Source organism: Falco cherrug, chromosome 3 (genome assembly GCF_023634085.1).
Source record: "Falco cherrug isolate bFalChe1 chromosome 3, bFalChe1.pri, whole genome shotgun sequence".
NCBI classification, from domain to species: domain Eukaryota; kingdom Metazoa; phylum Chordata; class Aves; order Falconiformes; family Falconidae; genus Falco; species Falco cherrug.
In genome coordinates this window covers 76,900,907-76,918,929 of record NC_073699.1, presented here as the reverse complement: position 1 = coordinate 76,918,929, position 18,023 = coordinate 76,900,907, and positions in this window count along the sequence as shown.

Here is an 18,023-nt window from a genome sequence, read left to right as displayed (position 1 = left end):
TGGAGCTTTGAGATGAGTCCACGACCATGTTTCTGACTAGAGCTGACTATTTGCAGGGTTTTCCGAGGTTATTTTCTTGTTCTAGTCTTCCACTTGAATAGGTTAAGCCATCACATTAAGCGGCAGAGACCGCAGCAGAGCTGTAAAACCTGCTGTCTGAGAATCCTCTGCTTACCCATTGCTCCAAGGAAGGTCCTGCAATTACAAGTGACAAGGCAATTTGGCTCAACAAGAGGGGTTTGCCACCTAGCAATTCTCATGATCACAGGGGATCAAGTGGCACATCCACCTCTTATCCCAGTGACAAAGTTCCCTCCCAAGCACTACAGGAGCAACAGCAGTCACTGAAGTCAGCATGTATGACTGGCTGTAAGCTGAGCTGTAGGGAAATGTGTCACCTTCCAGCCATTCTTCTTAAAGCTGAGGGTATGTCCTCTGTTAAGTACCAAAATGGTACATGCAGCAAAAATAGAGATGAAAGAATGCTTAACACAAAAAAACCTCCCAGAGAAGGTGTTTTCTCTACCTGCATCCCTTTCTCCAGCAGTAGCACCTCTCATCCCAGGAACAAATTATCCACGTATTTCTAAGCACTGAAGCAAATACAAGGACTTTTTACATCTCTCCCAGCTCTGCTTTCTCCATACAAAAGTTGTTTCCAATTACAGACAGCTTCTATCAGCATCTCTCACCCATCTGGCTTGCAGGAGCTGATTTGGATACTGGCTTTGTGTTTTCACCTTACTTGTTCCTTGGGCTGTGTGGGAGGAAAGGGGAAGGAAGAGAAAGTGAATGTAAGTGAATATCAAGAACCCGCCTCGGATAAAATATTCAAATCTTACATTGAATAATACATGGGAATGGAAAACATTTACCTAGCTACATCCAAGCCCAGGGCACTGAAGCAGAGGACTGTACCAGCCTGGCCTGGCAGTGCCTTACAGAGGACTGAAGGAGGCAAAAAATTTTGCATTGCTTCTGTGATTAACTGAATACCCCTCCACCAATCCAACAGTAGACACAGACCCAGGCCACACACACACAAAAATCCTTTACGCTTCTGCTCCACCAGCACAGATGCCATACTCACATGCAGCAAAACAACAGGCGAACTTCTTCAGAGGTTTCAGGACAGCCTCAGCTGGAGGTTAGGCTGTTCTGTGCTGTTGATCAGCAGGAACTACTCCAGAAATGCTTAGTAGAGGTTTGCCTTGCAGCTGCCTTGTTGGCCCCATTCTGCGCTCCTGTATGCTGCCCACCCCCACCCTGAGCTTTCTGGTGGCCATAGCAACATCCCCAACATCACCTGAAGTGCCAGCTCTTCCCTCCTTTCAAGCAGCCTCCGCTCTAGGAAACGATCCTCTTGAGTAGCAAACCTGTGTGCTTCACACTTAGAGCCATTTTCATCTCTGACTGTATTGCAGCAGGCTGGTTTCTGACATTTACGAGGTTCAATTGGCCCAGTAAATCCCCCTTGCCTTCCCCTCCCTGCCGCCAGCACTGATTGCTGTTGATTAGCTTTGCAGGAGAATAACACTGCGACACACCGGCCTAAAGGCATGGGTGGCTTTACCTGCTGGCAGCATTTCTTAGGCACCCTGTCAGTAGCTTCTTCTGCTGTTCATTGAGGCGAAGTCCCTGCCCTTGCTGCAGGGCTTAGCTCTGCTTGTTGCACCTGAAGGGTCAGGTCTCTACTCTCTTCATTCTTCTCTAGTCAGAGGGTTGGCTGGACTAAACCCTAGCAAGTCCCTTCATCAGAGCTGCTGAATCAACCTGGGCACCATCTGTGGTCAGGAAATAGGCATCCTGCTCTACCAGATTGGAAAATGCTCATCTAAGCACATATTATAACCTGGGCAGTTTGAGCATCCATCTGTACAGATGCCACGCAACTGTGGGAGCTGCTCATCCCCCTGCTCTTACACGTTACGGATGTTTCCTTTAGCGTTATTCTAGTTTCAGGCACAAACTGCACAGAGGCTGAAAAAAATAAGGAGCCTTCAGGGATTTTGTGAACCACCCTGTCTGCTGCTTCGGGATACACACTCACCCCTGCTGCCTCAAGACACCTTGAACATCTAGAAACTACTCAGAAATCGGGGGGGCTGGGTGGTGGGTGGGTGGGGAGGGGGTAGCCAGGAGGGGAAAGGAAAAAGGGAAGGAGAGGGAACACAGAGGCTATCCTTTCCCTCACATGGGCTTCAGGGAACCTCTCAGCACTAGTGCAAACTCATGAACATGGACCCCTGCCTGTGTACTATTTGGCAGTAAATTCAGATAATGGTCGTGTCAGGCTGAAATGCTGCTCTGGATTGGTTCTGTTCATTGCATTTCTGTTTCAAACTGCTGTTTGCAGAAGTGTTTCAACAGGCTTTGCTTCCAATGCACTTAACACTGTTTACAAAAAAACCCAGACTGCCTCTAAGGCATCCAGAAGCATATATATATGTAGCTTGAAGGAAAGATTTTGTTTAGTTTTTAAGCCCTTCAGTGCTTTCAGATCTAATTCGTTTATGGAACAAGATAAAAATGTTACTTATTGCAGGCCAGCGTATTTCCAGACAGATACAACCATCAGTGGCCTTTCAGATTACAAAGTAAACAACTTGCTTAAGTATTGATCATAAATCTATGATATCACTTGGATTTATTTTAACTTTGCACATTAGTGTCAGTTGCTGTGAGATGCAAATGCAATAGATTTGCTTTCCTATTGCTTTTCAGAATATTGTACATGTGCTACTTCAGTATCCCAGGCTCAGATATTGCATTTGTTCCCTGGGGTGTAACAAACAAGAATTTTAAAAGGGCAGAAAATGAATTTCTAGCCCAAGGGAAAACATTTGATGAAAAAAGTCACATTGTTAATAGTTTTCATGGAAAATGAGATGAAAGTGGGGATGAAAAAAATACTGGAGTGTTTTTAGCTCTAAGTGCCACTGAGGGCCTAATAAGACCTGTAGTTTGTAATTTTTGTGCCCGGTCTCTTCTGCACACTGGGGGTCTGAGTGGGGTTCACGCATGGCATGCCTCACTGGATTTAGAGTAGGAGGAAGGTGGCTGCTCCCCGTGGGCAATGTCAGGCAAGGGAGGCTGGCTGGTAAGACCTAAAGCATAATTCAGGAAGCACTATGACATCTGGATTGACTAAAAATCATTATATTTACTGGATGTATTCTTTTTCATAACGAGAATTTCTTTACTCCTGTGGATAGCAAGCAGTTTCAGCACGAACTGTGAAAGCCTGATTTGTCCAACAGAAATGTCAATGGAAATCGTTCAGGTCAGCTTTCATAATACCACCTTGTACTCTGAAAACAGCAAGCGAAGTAATCTTCCTGTTTTATCCAGAAGGAATCAATGGCAGACAGGCCAAGTGGATCTCAGTGTTGGACAGCAAATCATTTTTAGTGTGCAGACCCACTATTCTGCTCATTGTTTCATCACCAGTAGAGGGAAAAGATGTATCAGTGTGTTAAAAGAATCACTGCATGCACTATCACACTCCCTCCTTGAAAGAGATGGCGACTGCAGAAATCCATTTTTATTGTTCTTAGATTCATTATAAGTAGCAAACTGATATTTAAAAAAAATAACATCACTTATAAAATCCAAGCAGGCCCAAAGTCCCAAGAGAATTTACAGGAGGTCCTGGCAAGGCAGCGTGCAGCTTGTGGTAACCATCTTCTCCAACCTGCTAATTACCTTGATCCATTTTCAAGGAAGGAGATAAAATGCCATGATGACATATTTTGCTTTAGCTAATCAGTGCTGTGGGCTGCAAACCAAAGAAAATATACCCATGAATTCACAATAACCTTCTTCAGAAACCTTTTGGGTTTTTACGCTTAGCTACTGCAAAACAGAAGAGGTTAAATCATGAAAATGCAGGAGAATTTCTTGCTTCGCCTCTCATCTCTGCTGGGCAGCCTTCAGAACAGCCACAGCTACAAGCTGAGTGTTCTATATGATCAAAATCAGACACAGCCAGTCCGTCACACTTCCCCAGCAGCTGCACTACTAATGCATCTGTCAACTGTCCGGCTTTTTCCTCTATCCTCAGCAAGCAACGGCAGATGTGCTCCAAGGAGCACGAGAGCCTCCTTGGGAGTCACCCACTGAGCTAACGTGATAGCACTGTGTGATGGGTTTGGCTGGAATAGCGTTAATTTTCTTCGTAAAGCCTAGTGTAAGACTATGTTTTGGATTTGTGCTGGAAACAGTGTTCCCAATTCAGGGATGTTTTGGTCCCTGCTGAGCAGCTCACACAGAGCCAAGGGCTTTTCTGCTCCTCACCCACCCACCAGCGAGCAGGCTGGGGGGCACGAGAAGCTGGGGGGGACACAGCCGGGACAGCTGACCCCAGCTGACCAAAGGGATATCCCGTACCACATGGTGTCACGCTCAGCATATGAAGCTGGGGGAAGAAGGAAGGGGGCAACATTTGAAGTGATGGTGTTTGTCTTCCCAAGTCACTGTTAGGTGTGATGGAGCCCGGCTTTCCTGGGGATGGCTGAACACCTGCCTGCCCATGGGAAGTGGCGATTGAATTCCTTGGTTTGCTTTGCTTGTGTGCGTGGCTTTTGCTTTACCTATAATTAAACTGTCTTTATCTCAGCCCATGAGTTTTCTCACTTTTGCTCTTCTGATTCTCTGCCCCATCCCAACATGGAGGGAGGAAGGGAGTGGCTGTGTGGGGCTTAGTTGCCATCTGGGGTTAAACCACAACACAGTGCTAGGACTCAAGATGTCTGGAAGTCTCAGGTAGCTAGAAGGGCATGTCAAGCCACCTACTGTATGTTTCTGAAAGGGCTGGATGAATGAACCAGGTCCAGGCTCTTTTTTTTTTTTTTTTTTTTTTTTTAATATGGGCAGATCTTGGGGGTATTCAGGGAGGGTGTCCTGTCCCTCCTCTTTCACAAAAATGTCTGCTTATCCTCTCACAAACATGCTTTCCCTGCCTCACTGGCACACACAAAGGCTTGGGAGAAGCATCTGTCAGATTCCCTCTGTGCTCCAGACTGTGTGTGCACTGAAAGTGGAAAGAAAGTGAACAACTTTCCAGGAATAAATTTGAACATAAAAACAAATCTCCATGAAATTAGAAAGTTTTCAGCAAAACTTACTTTTTTAAAAAAATATTTATTTTAAAAATAAAAACACTCTTGTGGAAAACTTTCCTTTAAAAAACAAATAGACCAGCTGAAAGGGAACAGAAGTTATTGATTAGAAAGTAATTAGAACACCAAAAGCTTGTTAGGTTACACATATGGCAGGACTACTGCGAAATAAGTTTATAGCTGTTTAGGAAGGGACAACAAGAAGAAAAAAAAATTAGTTTGGTCTATCAATGAATCATTTTATTTATGTTTATATTGTTTTAATTCTGACAGGACACAGGGATAAACTTAGAAGTCTCTGCTCAGTAATGACAATGAAAGGAGCAGTATAGGACATACAAGAGGTCTGCTACAGGTCATCTAATAAGTAACATTAGGTAGAGAGTTTTATTTTCTTTCCTTTTTAAAATATTTTTTAAGCCATTAGTTGGAGACTTTGGTAGCCTTTTCCTTTCCCAACAGAAAGCTATGAAACAGGCAGGAGGCTCAAGAGCTTCTTGGGAAACGATGGCAATGATTTTCAGGAAAGTTACAGGCAATAATTTGTTTCAGAGGATGGGTAGCCCTCTAGAGAACAGTATTAAAAGCACACACACACATGCTATGCCAGTGCGGAGGAAGCACACAACAGGAGAGCAACTTGGCTCTGTCAGGAGCTATGCAACAGCCTGAAACTTGAGAAAAATAAGAAAAATAGGAAATAGGGTAAGTTACTCAGGAGAAGCATAATAGAAGAGCATGAATTTACAAGGGTAAAATCAAAGGCCAAGACAGAACAGACCCAGAGAACAGCAACATTAACAAGAAAGTATGTAAATTAATATATTACCAATACAATAATGATCACTTCTTGGTGGGAAGGCAGCAGCTGGCACTGATAGTCAGAGTAATTAACAGCATTTTGCTTTAGTAGTCACTGAAAAGGATCCAGCTAGGACGCAGATGGGCAGAAGAACGATGCCCAGGGAAGGGGTGGAAGAGCTAAGATGATACTAGAAAAGGAGCAAGCCAAAGAGTAGTCTGTTAAGGTAGGAAAGACCTAAGCTTATTTAACGGGCCAGACCTGAGGAAATGCAGCCAGGGTGCTTGTCAGTTTGCAGAGAAGCTCATCAGAATCGCTAGAAGTTTTTGTTGAGAGCTTGATAATGGGAAAAGAGAGACTCAAGATGTTAATCGTAAGACCGACTGACATGTCCAAGGATAATAGAGCAAGTGGCTTCAATTTCAATTCCTAGAAAAGCACTGGAACAAATTAAGTAATTATATGTGAACATGCAGCAAGCAACCAAGATACAAGCCAGCACCATCACCAATTCATTAAAAAAGATGATGTCAAATCAGTCTAGTTTTTAACCCACTGCCATACCAGGCTGTATAATCTAAGGGAGGCTTAAGTTTGGGGTTATTTTGTGATTTTTTTCCCCTCCTCATTGTTTTGGTTTTGAGGCGGGTTTGGTTTTGTTCCACGTTCAGCTAGGTTTGGAAAGGAGAAATTATCAGCCACCATGTGAAATGGACCAGCCTCGAGGCTCTTCAGCAATACAGGACTTTAATAATACGCTATGAAATGAGATCTCTTTAATGTTTATCTTTATTTATTTATTTTAAACTCACTGTTTTGTAACTTTGGGCATCCAGCCCACACAAGCTCTCTCCCCACTGTGACACTAGCCCTACAAAGTATTTCTTTAAACCGCATGGTAAGAGTAAGATTTACACGGCTCCCGGGGGTTCACAAATGCCAGATGAATGTAAATATACAGTTCTGCATGCACATGAAAGCGCACTGCAGTGGGATCCAGAGCTGTTTTAAAAATAATTATCTGCATTAGTCATGGGGTTGAGCAAGGAAAGCTTTCATAGAGGCAGAGTTGTCAGCCTTCATCCACACGCAGCAGAGTGTGGGGAGGTGCAGGCAAAGATCTAATCTGGTAAACCAGTTGATAAATACCTTACACCACTCAGCACGAAAAAGTAAGCTGTGAACAATACAACATATGTGAATTATCTTCTAATTTTATTAGACTGGAGATCACAGTACAATGTTACTGAGAAGCCAGTAAAGCTTGGGCTGCAACTCCCAAGAAGTCAGACTCTTTGCTGCACAACTGAACAAGAAATTCAATGCCTACTGTCAGTACTACAGGTCTTCAAGGGACATCTGCAATTTGTTTCTCACAAAAGAAATTGTTTGTGAGCTGTTGGACATGCATACTCCACCTCCTCCTCCAAGTTTTGCCAGATCTTCCCTCATGTAGATTAAAATATCTTTAGCTAAAAACCATATCACCACAAACTAAACACAGCAACAAAAAGTACTTTTATCAAGTTATCATTTGTTATGACTGCAGAAAAAACTTCTGAAAAAACTTACACCCACCCACCCACCCAACCTTTGATGCCCTTCCTGGAGAAAAACCATTAGCACAGATGAGTAGACTGGGATCTCATGGGACGCATGCAAAATGCTCCAAAACCAAACCATAGGGCCACAAACCCAGGGGATGATAGTGGCCTGTTACAGATCGCCAAAGCCCTTGGGGTGATTTGCCCCTTAATGGCTCTTTTGCACTGTCTTTAAATGGTCCCCTCATGGAGGAGTTGGGTCTCCAAGGACCAGGGTACAGCGTGCCAGCTGCTGGGGCCGTTGCTGTGCCAAGGGCTGGTGAAGACCCTCTGAATGCTGCAGCTGCCTGAGGAGGGACATGTGGGCCTGGGAATTTCAGGTGAGAGGCAGGACTCTGAGAAACTTCGTGGTCCACAGGAGGAGAGACCTGGTGGATGGCTGCAGGCTTTTCTCCGCAAGGGAAAGGGGCCGGCTTGAGGGTGCAGTATCAGGCTTGGGCAGGCAAGGTGTGAGCAGCAGATGACCCGAGTGGGGGTCTTGCTTACAATAAGTGATGGGGATGTAACAGAGGAAGAGGGGAACACCTGGAAGCTGTGGACTATAGGCCAGAAGCGTGGCTACCTGCAGGTTGTCAAGAGACAGAAAATCATTGATCAGATACCTCTCCTCTTAACCACCCCTGTCACGTTACTGTGGTTCAACACACCAAGTTCCCCTCATCTAAACAAAAAACCAGCCACCAGCCACTGAAAAAAACCAAACTGACCTCAGCTTTCTAATTGTTCCATCCCCAATCAATAAGAGAAAACTAACAAACCTTTTCAACAAAACCTCTACATTATCCCGTTTTCCTTTAGCAGCCACCTACAACACATGCACATAACTGGTGGCTGCATTGCAGACGCCATCTGTTCCAGCACAACAGCAACTCACCCACTTCTACCCACTCAGCATGGCCAGAATTTAACACTGCATGCTCTGTGTGCAGGGGAGGCACGTGTTGCAAGTGATGGAGGAGAGAAAACTAGGATAAGGAAGGGACCATCATTGCTAGAGGGGGAGTGGAGTACAGCTGAGGTGAACCCTTCTCTTCGGGAGGATGCCAGGTTGGCCACCCTCAAGAAGCAGGGGAAAAGATCAATCTTAGGAGAACCAGCTGTTTCACTGTCGTGTACACTGATTAGTCCTGATGCAGCCACCCAAACCTATTGCTTTCTCACCACCACCTACAGCCAACAAGGCAATCGTTTTTAATGTGAAACTTCTCCGGTGCAGAACTCCACAGAATATTTTTCTACAAGTAGGGCATCACATGGAACATGTGTAAATCATTCTGGGAACAGACATTGCTTCAGCCCTGGCATAGGCAGAGGACCACAACTTAGCCAGCAAGTTCAGTCCCCTGATATGACAGTTTTACTCTGCAGCCCTAAAGACGGCCACGATTTAAGCCCAGCAAGGAACTAAATACCACACTATCTCTGCACCTGACCTTACCCATTCGGAGAACAGATATAAATAACTGCATCTCGCACTACTGTAAAACAAACTTTGCTTGGCAACAAGATAGAAGATGTTCACAGTACCTTGTCCAAAAGGGCTATACAAAAACGTATTCTCTTCTGCAAAATTTCAGCTGTTGCTACTTCCTTGCACTGTTCCCAACAGGGAATGCAAGAAAGCTAGTAAGATCCTTGCATTAGAAAAGTAATTTTTCTTTTGTACGGACTTTTCCAAGAATCAGCACAATTCCCTCAAGGTCTGATTTCTGTGAAGCAATAGGATCACAGTGAGAACAAGTTTTTTGGCCAAAATTTCAATTCTCTTTCCAGAAAGGGCTCTGCACTACGTGGGCTTCCTCTCAAGGCAGGTTGCCAATGCTGTACTTCCAGTTTCTATGACTTTCTTCTTTCTTGCTTGCTTGCTATACTTGGATAATCCAGGCTCCATGCAATACCGTTCCCTTTGTACTCGGATGTTTCAGAAACTCTCTCAGTTCACATGGCTTAACTTCTACTCCTAAAATGTTTGCTGAAATTATTTGTAGCATCGTTTCTGTTATTGAGCAGTTACTAAAGAAGAGTACATTTACTTGTTTCTGTATTTAGTTTGATTAGAAGGAGGATATCATACACCTGTTTCCTTATATATCATCATTTGGTTGATTGTGCACATATCAAACTGTTTTCTCTCTCCTCTGAACTAGCTTGAAAGCCCTTTGGAAGTGGGATTGCATTTGATAGTTATTTGCACAGCACAAGTGCCCTAATTGTATCAGATGAAAAACTTTAATAATAACTGGTTTGATTAGGGAAACAAGGCACGATACATAAGTTAATCTGTTTAAATATATGCTAAATGTAATCATGGCTACATAAAGTATGTTATTTTTTCCTTTTTTCTGCCATCTAAACTCCCTCAACATACCAGGAGATCACTTGTCTAAGTCATTACCCTTAAAAAAAGTCCTCAATCTACATAACCTTGTAATGACAAAATAGTAAAGAGTTTACACAGATGACAATAAAGCAAACAATATTCAGTATTAATTGAGGAATTAAATCTACGCTTGTATTACAGGAATCTACAAAAGCAAATACTATGCATATAAGTAATAAAACCAGGTTAAATACAGATTTTTTTCAATAGTTGAATGAAGTTTTTATTTTAGTACAAATATTATTGTGGCACAGTAGGAGAAAGCACTCCTCATTTATCCATTATTTATATAACCTGTATTGCCATCTTCATTATAGACTCCTCCCTTTTTAATTATGTTTATGGTTGAGATGTCAAACTGAATTTATGCCTTCTCTGCTCTTTTTAGAGCTATTTTTGTTATTCACTTATATGTTCTATTTTATGTATGCATGCACACATACACGTCTCTTTACATACACCCCTTTCCTAGCCATTTGATAGAGAAAGAGACAGTATTTGAAAGTAATGCCATTTAAGCAAATCTTTAAGACTCCTGTTGTACTAGCAGTTGCCAAGCTGGGGTTTCTCACAGAGAAACACAGCTCAGGAGCTTTTAAACCAGGCCAGTTCTGAGCAGCCACTGCTGGTATCTGTCAAGTTGAACAGCAGAGGTCAAGCAGGAAAATAACAATATATATGACCTGCATTGGGCCATGGAAGAACAGCTTTGTAAGTGCGGAGAAACCTTCCCACCCTGAAGGGAGCTCAGACTGCCTGTAGCGTGCCCCTGACACAGGGGCTGTACCTGAACTGCCTATTTTCCTTGGTAAAGATCTAAGGGGAAGAGGGAGAAAAAAGAAGCTCCTTGCAAATGGGCATCCTTCTGTTTCCACAGAAGGTCTAATCACACTTTAGTCCTCTAGGTCTTCAGCGTAGTATCTAGGCTCCATTCAGTTCTAACTTTCCTTGAGCTGCAGGTTCTGCTTCTCCTCAGTTCCCGCTTTACTCTTCAAAAGCGGGCAAATATATTCAAAATATATAAGGAAGAGCCCCTACGGAAGTGGTATATTCCCAGCTGTGAGCCAGAGACAGCTCGAGACTCTTGCCCATGCTCTGACATCTCACGTGATGTAGCAGTCAGAGCTACTGAAGTAGCAGAGGTGCAATATCACAGTAAATCTGTTATTGGTTCTCATAGAGGACAAAAATGACACCCTGTTCAAAATGTCCTCAGCAATAAGGTATCTGCAGAACACTTAAGCAAAGGAAGTAGATTTTCTTGTAATAGTGTTTCTTAAACTGAAAAAAAGCACCCAACAGCACAGGTGAAAATCATACAGCCGTGACACTGGCAGCTGGCCTGGATAAAGCAAGAAGTATCTTCAAAAGCAAAAGGCAATTTCAGTTTTTGGCACGTAACCAGAAGGCTGGAGTCACTACATCCTTTTAGGCTAAGTATCATACATAAGGAAGTTGGCCCCTTTTGAAAAGCTTATGCTAACTTGGAATCTTTATAAATGAATGTGAAGCTAAAGAGCTACACTACATTTACATGGCATTTGTATGAACATGCATGAGCAGAGCTTTCCAGCCCAGAGCTGAAGACCCAGGTACTCAAAAAGGACAACAAATTGCTACTCCATTTGCAAGGAGTAACACTCAGTATTTAAATGAGAATTTATCAGGTCTAAAAGCTCAGGGCATTTGTACTGATGCAGAAGGCTCTGAAGGCCAAAAGCAGGAACTGAAGCAGGACCAAACCCACCAGCAATCAGTATCCCTGTGGTACTCTGTGGGCTACATTGATGTATACAGTGAGGTTTTCCACACGCCACTCCATCTCACTACCATTAGAACACCTGACACCCTAGTCCGCAGCACTTGTGCCTGTGCAACCTGAGTGTGCTTGAAACAATTATCCCCTATGCTTGAGATGCAGAGCTAGTGCCAAGGAAACTTTTTGCTATCAGTGCCAGATAATTTATTTTTTAACTTGTAATTGATGCATGGAAGAACTAAAGACTCCTGTTACAGAAGATGCTGCATCTTCTGTGGGTGGGTGTTAAACTCAATGAAACAGGAAAAATAAATCAGAATACCTTTGCTTTAAAATAGCGTTGCAGGTGCCTGAGCTCCCCTATAGCAGTGTCAGACTAACACATGAAGACTGCACGTGAGTTTACACTGACTCTGGCCTTTCAGCATGCTCCAGTGAAATACTGATGTCCTTCACACTTGGAGATGGACCTGGGAAACTGAACTGGCTCTGAAACCCAGAGATCAGCAGCAGTGATTGCAGTCTCCCCAAAAGGCTTTCAGTTATTCTCACATGGTCCTTCTTTTCAACAAATGGAAAACTTTGAATTTTGCCTTTCATTTGAATGAAGAATCAAGCATTCTTAGCAGGTTAGCTTTTACACATGCTACCATTGCATATTTATTCTTTACTACATGGAAATCAGTTTAGTTATATTATACGAGGACTGACCAAAAAAGGAATTTAATCCCAAATCAATCCAAGATGAAATCGGACACTTCATAATTTTTATGAAATTGGTTAAAATAATTTAGAATACTGTAAGGAAGATAAGCTAAACTGAGACACTGCTTGAAAAATTTTGTATCACTGAGATACGGCACCAAAAAGCTATACAGGGAAGTAATACATGTATTGCAAAATGCCAGTTTGACATCCCAGTTGTTACAAATTCAAGCAAGACTGCCAAAATTCAGGTTCTCTTGCCAGTGACTGCTCATTAGAAGTCTTTGCCCAACACGAGTTATATAAAGACATGTTTTCCATACTCCCGGCTCCCTGGCGGAGCACCCTGTTCCTCTGTGGGGTTACCAGTTCCATAAGGATTTTAAAGGATTGCCTTGTGTGTAGGAATGGAATACCTTCGTTCCTTGCATTAAGCCTGAAATCACCTTTAACACTAGGCATGTTAAAGCCCTCTTCTTCCCGCTAGCAATCAGCTGCACAAGTCTTGACGATACAGCCACGGGCTTGGAGTTTACTTCTGCCTTATCTCCTCCGCAAGGCTCTTCTGCATCCTATCCTGGTAACAAGCTGTGAAGATACTGGTACACCTTTCTGTAAGCTGTTTCATACACATTTCCAGCAAAACCTCCACCTCAGTAGCTTTCCATGCACCAATAAGAGTTTCCAACCTGCAACCATATCCCATGCCTGAGCTATCCAGATAGTTATTTTTGGCCTTGTACTTCCTTTCACCAAGATTTCCTTGAATTCATAACTACATCATGAAGGATTATTTGCCTTATGCTTAAAAAGACTAATCAGTAGGCAGAGCCATGTCTTGTAAACAGCAAAAAGCGCTTACTTACAACCATCCCAGTTTTTAACTGAATCCCAAACTTAAGGTCAATGCTCTATCCATCTGGCAGTGTTGGACTCAAGCTTCAGTGGGCTTTATGTTTTGAAACATACAAAGTTGCATTTTAGATACACATGCAACCAGAAATAATTCAAGAACAGCATCACTGGGCTCTGGTTTGTGAAAAACTGACAACCACCCTGGAGCAACAGAGAGTGTAGGGGATAGGACTACTCAGACACCTCTGGGGAGCACCATCAGGACATGGGAAATCCCAAAAGGAAGGGTACTCTGCACGTATTATACATAGTAACAAAAAAGAAAATCTGCACTCAGTTGTTTATGTGGCCTTGTGTGACATGAATAGGAAGGTTTATAGGTCTAATTAATTAAGACAACCCTATTTTATAAAAAATTGTTGCAAGTGAAATATTCCCCGGAATTTGTGGCTTTGTTGCTTCACTTCTCCAGCAAGCTGTTTATGAAAGATTACACACTGTATCTATATGGAGCACACACTTTCCATATATGTTTGCTTGCTTAGATAAAAAAAAAAAAAAAAAAAAAAATCAAATGGCTGCAGCCTGAATTTAAGGGATTAAAAAGGTCTGCAAATTTTTAATGCTACTCATTTTTTTTCTTGAAAAAAAGCCACAGTAAAACCATATAGTCAAAAGCGCTTTATTTCACAATTAGCCAGATAACCAATAAGCATAAAATGGTGGCTATAATATTGTTTTTCAAAACAGTTCCAAACCCCAAGAAAATGATACTGAAAACATTAACCAATATATTTTATTCCTATAAAAATAAAAAAGAAAAATGATACATTCATTTCAAGATGTGTCTAAGTTTTTAAACAATAAATTAAGCTTTGTAGTATCAACATGAATTTACATTTCAAATGATTTAAAAGAAAAGTACAGCTTAGGATACAAAATAAACTCTTTCCTTACCTTCCAAACACATCAAATACATTATTTCTTTAATGCACTGGCACCTAAAATCTCTGAAGAAGAAACTATAGAATGCTACAGAAACAACCATGAAAAAAAAAATCCAACAAAAACACATACAGCCAGAGTCACTGAAAGGATATTATCTTCCAAGGTTTTTCTATATCTCTAACAAAAACACTAACAGAAAATATAAATGTAGTGACTAGAATAGTGTAATCTTTTGCAAAACCTGGAAAAAAACCCCAAAACTAAACCTTGTCTTTCCCAGCTGTTATACAATTTATTCCAGTACTATTAAGCAACATTTCCCTATCAGTTGTAACAAAGGTCAATTTTCACCAATACATCATTTGTTACTATGAATGCCTGGCAGATTTTCAAAGCCTTGATAAGACTGTCCCCATTATTTATCTTGTATCTCTCTATTAAGGTTACACAATGAAGTGTGAAAACCTAAATAAATTATGTTTAGGACTCGCTGCACAGGTCACTGGAATATAGGCATTGATACTTGTCATTTATTTTGAAAATTAGGATTTGAAATACAGTTACCTTTGAGCACATATACGAATTCTCCACCTAATTTCTACAGACAGTAATTTAAAATCTAGGGAAGCAATAGTTATACCAAGTTTTCATTCATGTATGCAAAGCTCTGTTTCAGAAGGGCACTAATCAAGGATAACAACTGCTGCCATGCTAACCTGTTGCTTAAATGAACAAAACGAAGCCCACAGAAATTAACAAATTAACACTGCTGGTCTGAGCTTTTTCTTCTGGAATTAATGCAGGGCTTCAATGCTCTTGCAAACTCATATAGATACACCTGATCTAACTTTAAACTGCACTGCTCAGGTTAAAGAATACAAGCACAACCCCACTAAGGTCAGTATCGACTGCTGATTTACTGAGCGGGCTTTCAGTCTCTTCCCTAAGGAAGGAACACCCTTCTCCTTCCAGTCTGCAGCAAGGACTTACGAAGCAGGATTGCAACCAACCCTTCATAAAAAGGTTGAGAAATTAACTGGGCAATCAGGTCAGCGTTGACTTTTCTGTGCTTTAGTGGCCATACTGCTTATTAGTTGAGAGCTAGTTTGGTTTATGACTACGTAAGAAGCACCTACAGCTTGCTTTTTTTACAGAGAAACTATTTTTCCTCATAAAAGGTATATGTGTTTTGTATAGATTTTGGTAAACAGTCCTTCCTTACTTGAAGATTCAGATTTTAACGTTTGTTTGGTTTTTTTTAAAGCGTCAGTTGTAGCTTAATACAAGAAGACTTCCTGACGCTTGGGAGAGCAAGGTCCGAAGACTTCCTATTTACAAAACTGTTATTCTGGAAAAGGCTGACAAATACGGTGCTACACTGGTTTCAGTCAGTAACTGATGTTAGGTAACGGATTTATAGATCTAGAAAAACATGTGTTCCCTCTTAGTATGTGTGGCAGTCTCACTAGTTAGCTAGTCAAATTCAGGTTCCATTTACGTCTCAGAAAGGGACACCAAATGAAAACAGACAAAATTTTTAGAGGGAAAAAATTCCAGTTTTGTTTAATATAAAAGCACAAAGCAGTAAACGAGGAAAAAGTCCAACTTACAATCCCACCAACAGTGGGGGATTTCTTTACTAAAATTATTTACTAAAGATACTGCTCCAAGAGAACTGATGCATTTTGAAACATACAAAAAGTGTTCTGCAAAGGGAAAAAAAATCATGCATTTCCAACCCCTACCTTATCTGTTAAAAACATTTTCATCCACGCAAATTATTACTTTTTGAAAATAAAAGCCAGGTCTTATCTGCCCTGAACAAAGCATTTCCTACATACTTTTTCAAAATATCTTTATGACATTTACCACTGTTAGCAGCACTGTTTAAATTCCTCAGAAAGAAGCTCAGTTCAGGCTGGTCTGACCACCACATTGCACCTTCAGGTGTAAGTAGCATCCTGTCTTAAGCAACAGCGACATCACCTCGCCTGTCTATGACAAAGCCAGATTTACAGCTGTGGGAAACCTCAACGTGTTTTTATAAGGTAAAACAATGACAAGTCAAGAAAGGACATCATGAAAGGCAAGAAAACAGAAGCTACGCAACTAACAGTAAACTGAAGTGTTTCACTAGTGTCTATTAAAATTAATGCTTTAATATATTAAATAAGAATTTCATCTAAGATTCAAAACCTGCAGCTAAGCTCAAAATAACACATAATCTAAGACTCTTATCCAAGCAGTCTGCAACAAAATTAGGAGAGTCACTAAAGGCACATCCTACTTCCCATTCCCTAAGCTACCTCTTGAGATGAATTTGTCTTTTGGGGGTGAAGGGTGGTGCGGGGAGAAGACAGACAACAGTTACTGGTTTCTTAACTACAGCCAAGACTAAACAAGCACTGTCAACTGTTCAATCTTTTTCCATGATATTCTTCGCCTTCAACAACTGCTCAACATATCAGTGACCAAATCAGACCGCTGCTATCACAGGGTTAGTCTGAGCTGGAAAATGGTTAGATTACCAATATCATGTGCTACTCCTTCCTTTTCATTCAGAGAAACTTCCTTTCTCTTTTTGTAAGACCACAAATTTCAGTGATTGTGGGTACCGCTGTTTGAAGCTGAACAAATAGAACATTAAACATGTCAAAGTACACTAAAACTAAATCATACACTGCATTAGATTGCCTATTCAAACTGTTCACATAATACTATCATTGAAACAGTCATCTGAGATGGCTTAACACTATCAGTGTCAGAACTTAAATGCAAGAGAATCCATTCAACCCAAATATTATGTTTTATGTAATTAATTAATCATTCACTTGGCTATCAACTGCCTCTGAACAAAGTATTTCATGACACAGTTTTATCTTCTATATAGTTTCAATTAATAAATGTTTTTAACCAAGTAGACTAATTGCAGGTTACCAATTGAAATACAAACATCTCCTAGCGCATGTTCCTTCTGGAAAGGCTTTATGTGAAGGAGTGAAATAAACTTGTACTTAAATGCTACATTTCAAGATATGAGAATAAATCCATTCTCACTGAAATAACTACGTTTAAATTTTGATTTATTGAGCATGAACCATGCATGTCTATTTTCAACGTTTTCAGTCACTGGACCATTTATGCATTTAGTCTGACATTTAAGAACACTATCTACAGGGAAGAACTTATGTTGTAAAACAGTATCATATGCTTGTAATAAATAAAATGCATAGTTTGATAGGTATTTCAGATCTACAGTTCTTTTGAAAGATATACATATTTATATATTTATTTAACCAAGTATTGCATAGTGGAAAAAAGGAGGAGGAAAAAAAAGAGAACCAACTGTTACAAAACCCGAGTGTATTTTAAGAACTATTGCTGAATTCTTAGGTACATTTTGATTGCATATAATTTAGTACCAATCGAAAGAAAAACCCTGGATTACAAAATTATTTTTTTTTCCAAAACACCACCTGTATTCAAGGTTTGGTTGTATTTTAATGATTCGTATTTCATACATCCTGTTACACAAAAGGCATTCATGGTTTATGGCACCATTTTTCTTATTTTCAATACATGGTAAGATCTGTCCCTCCCACCTCTGTTCTCAGAAGTGTTCCCCTGTGATATTTCTGAAGAGACTGAATAGGCATTATAGTTACTTCTGTATCAAATATAAAGCTACTTAGTTAAAATCTGGTTAATTCTGAAGAATAAATGTTAGTGTATTTCACAGTGATGAAAATCTCAAAGGCTTATTACTCCCTCTTCATCCATCGCCCATGCTAGACATTTTAGATACTTATTGTCATGATCACACAAAAAGGCAAAATCGAGGTTAAAACTA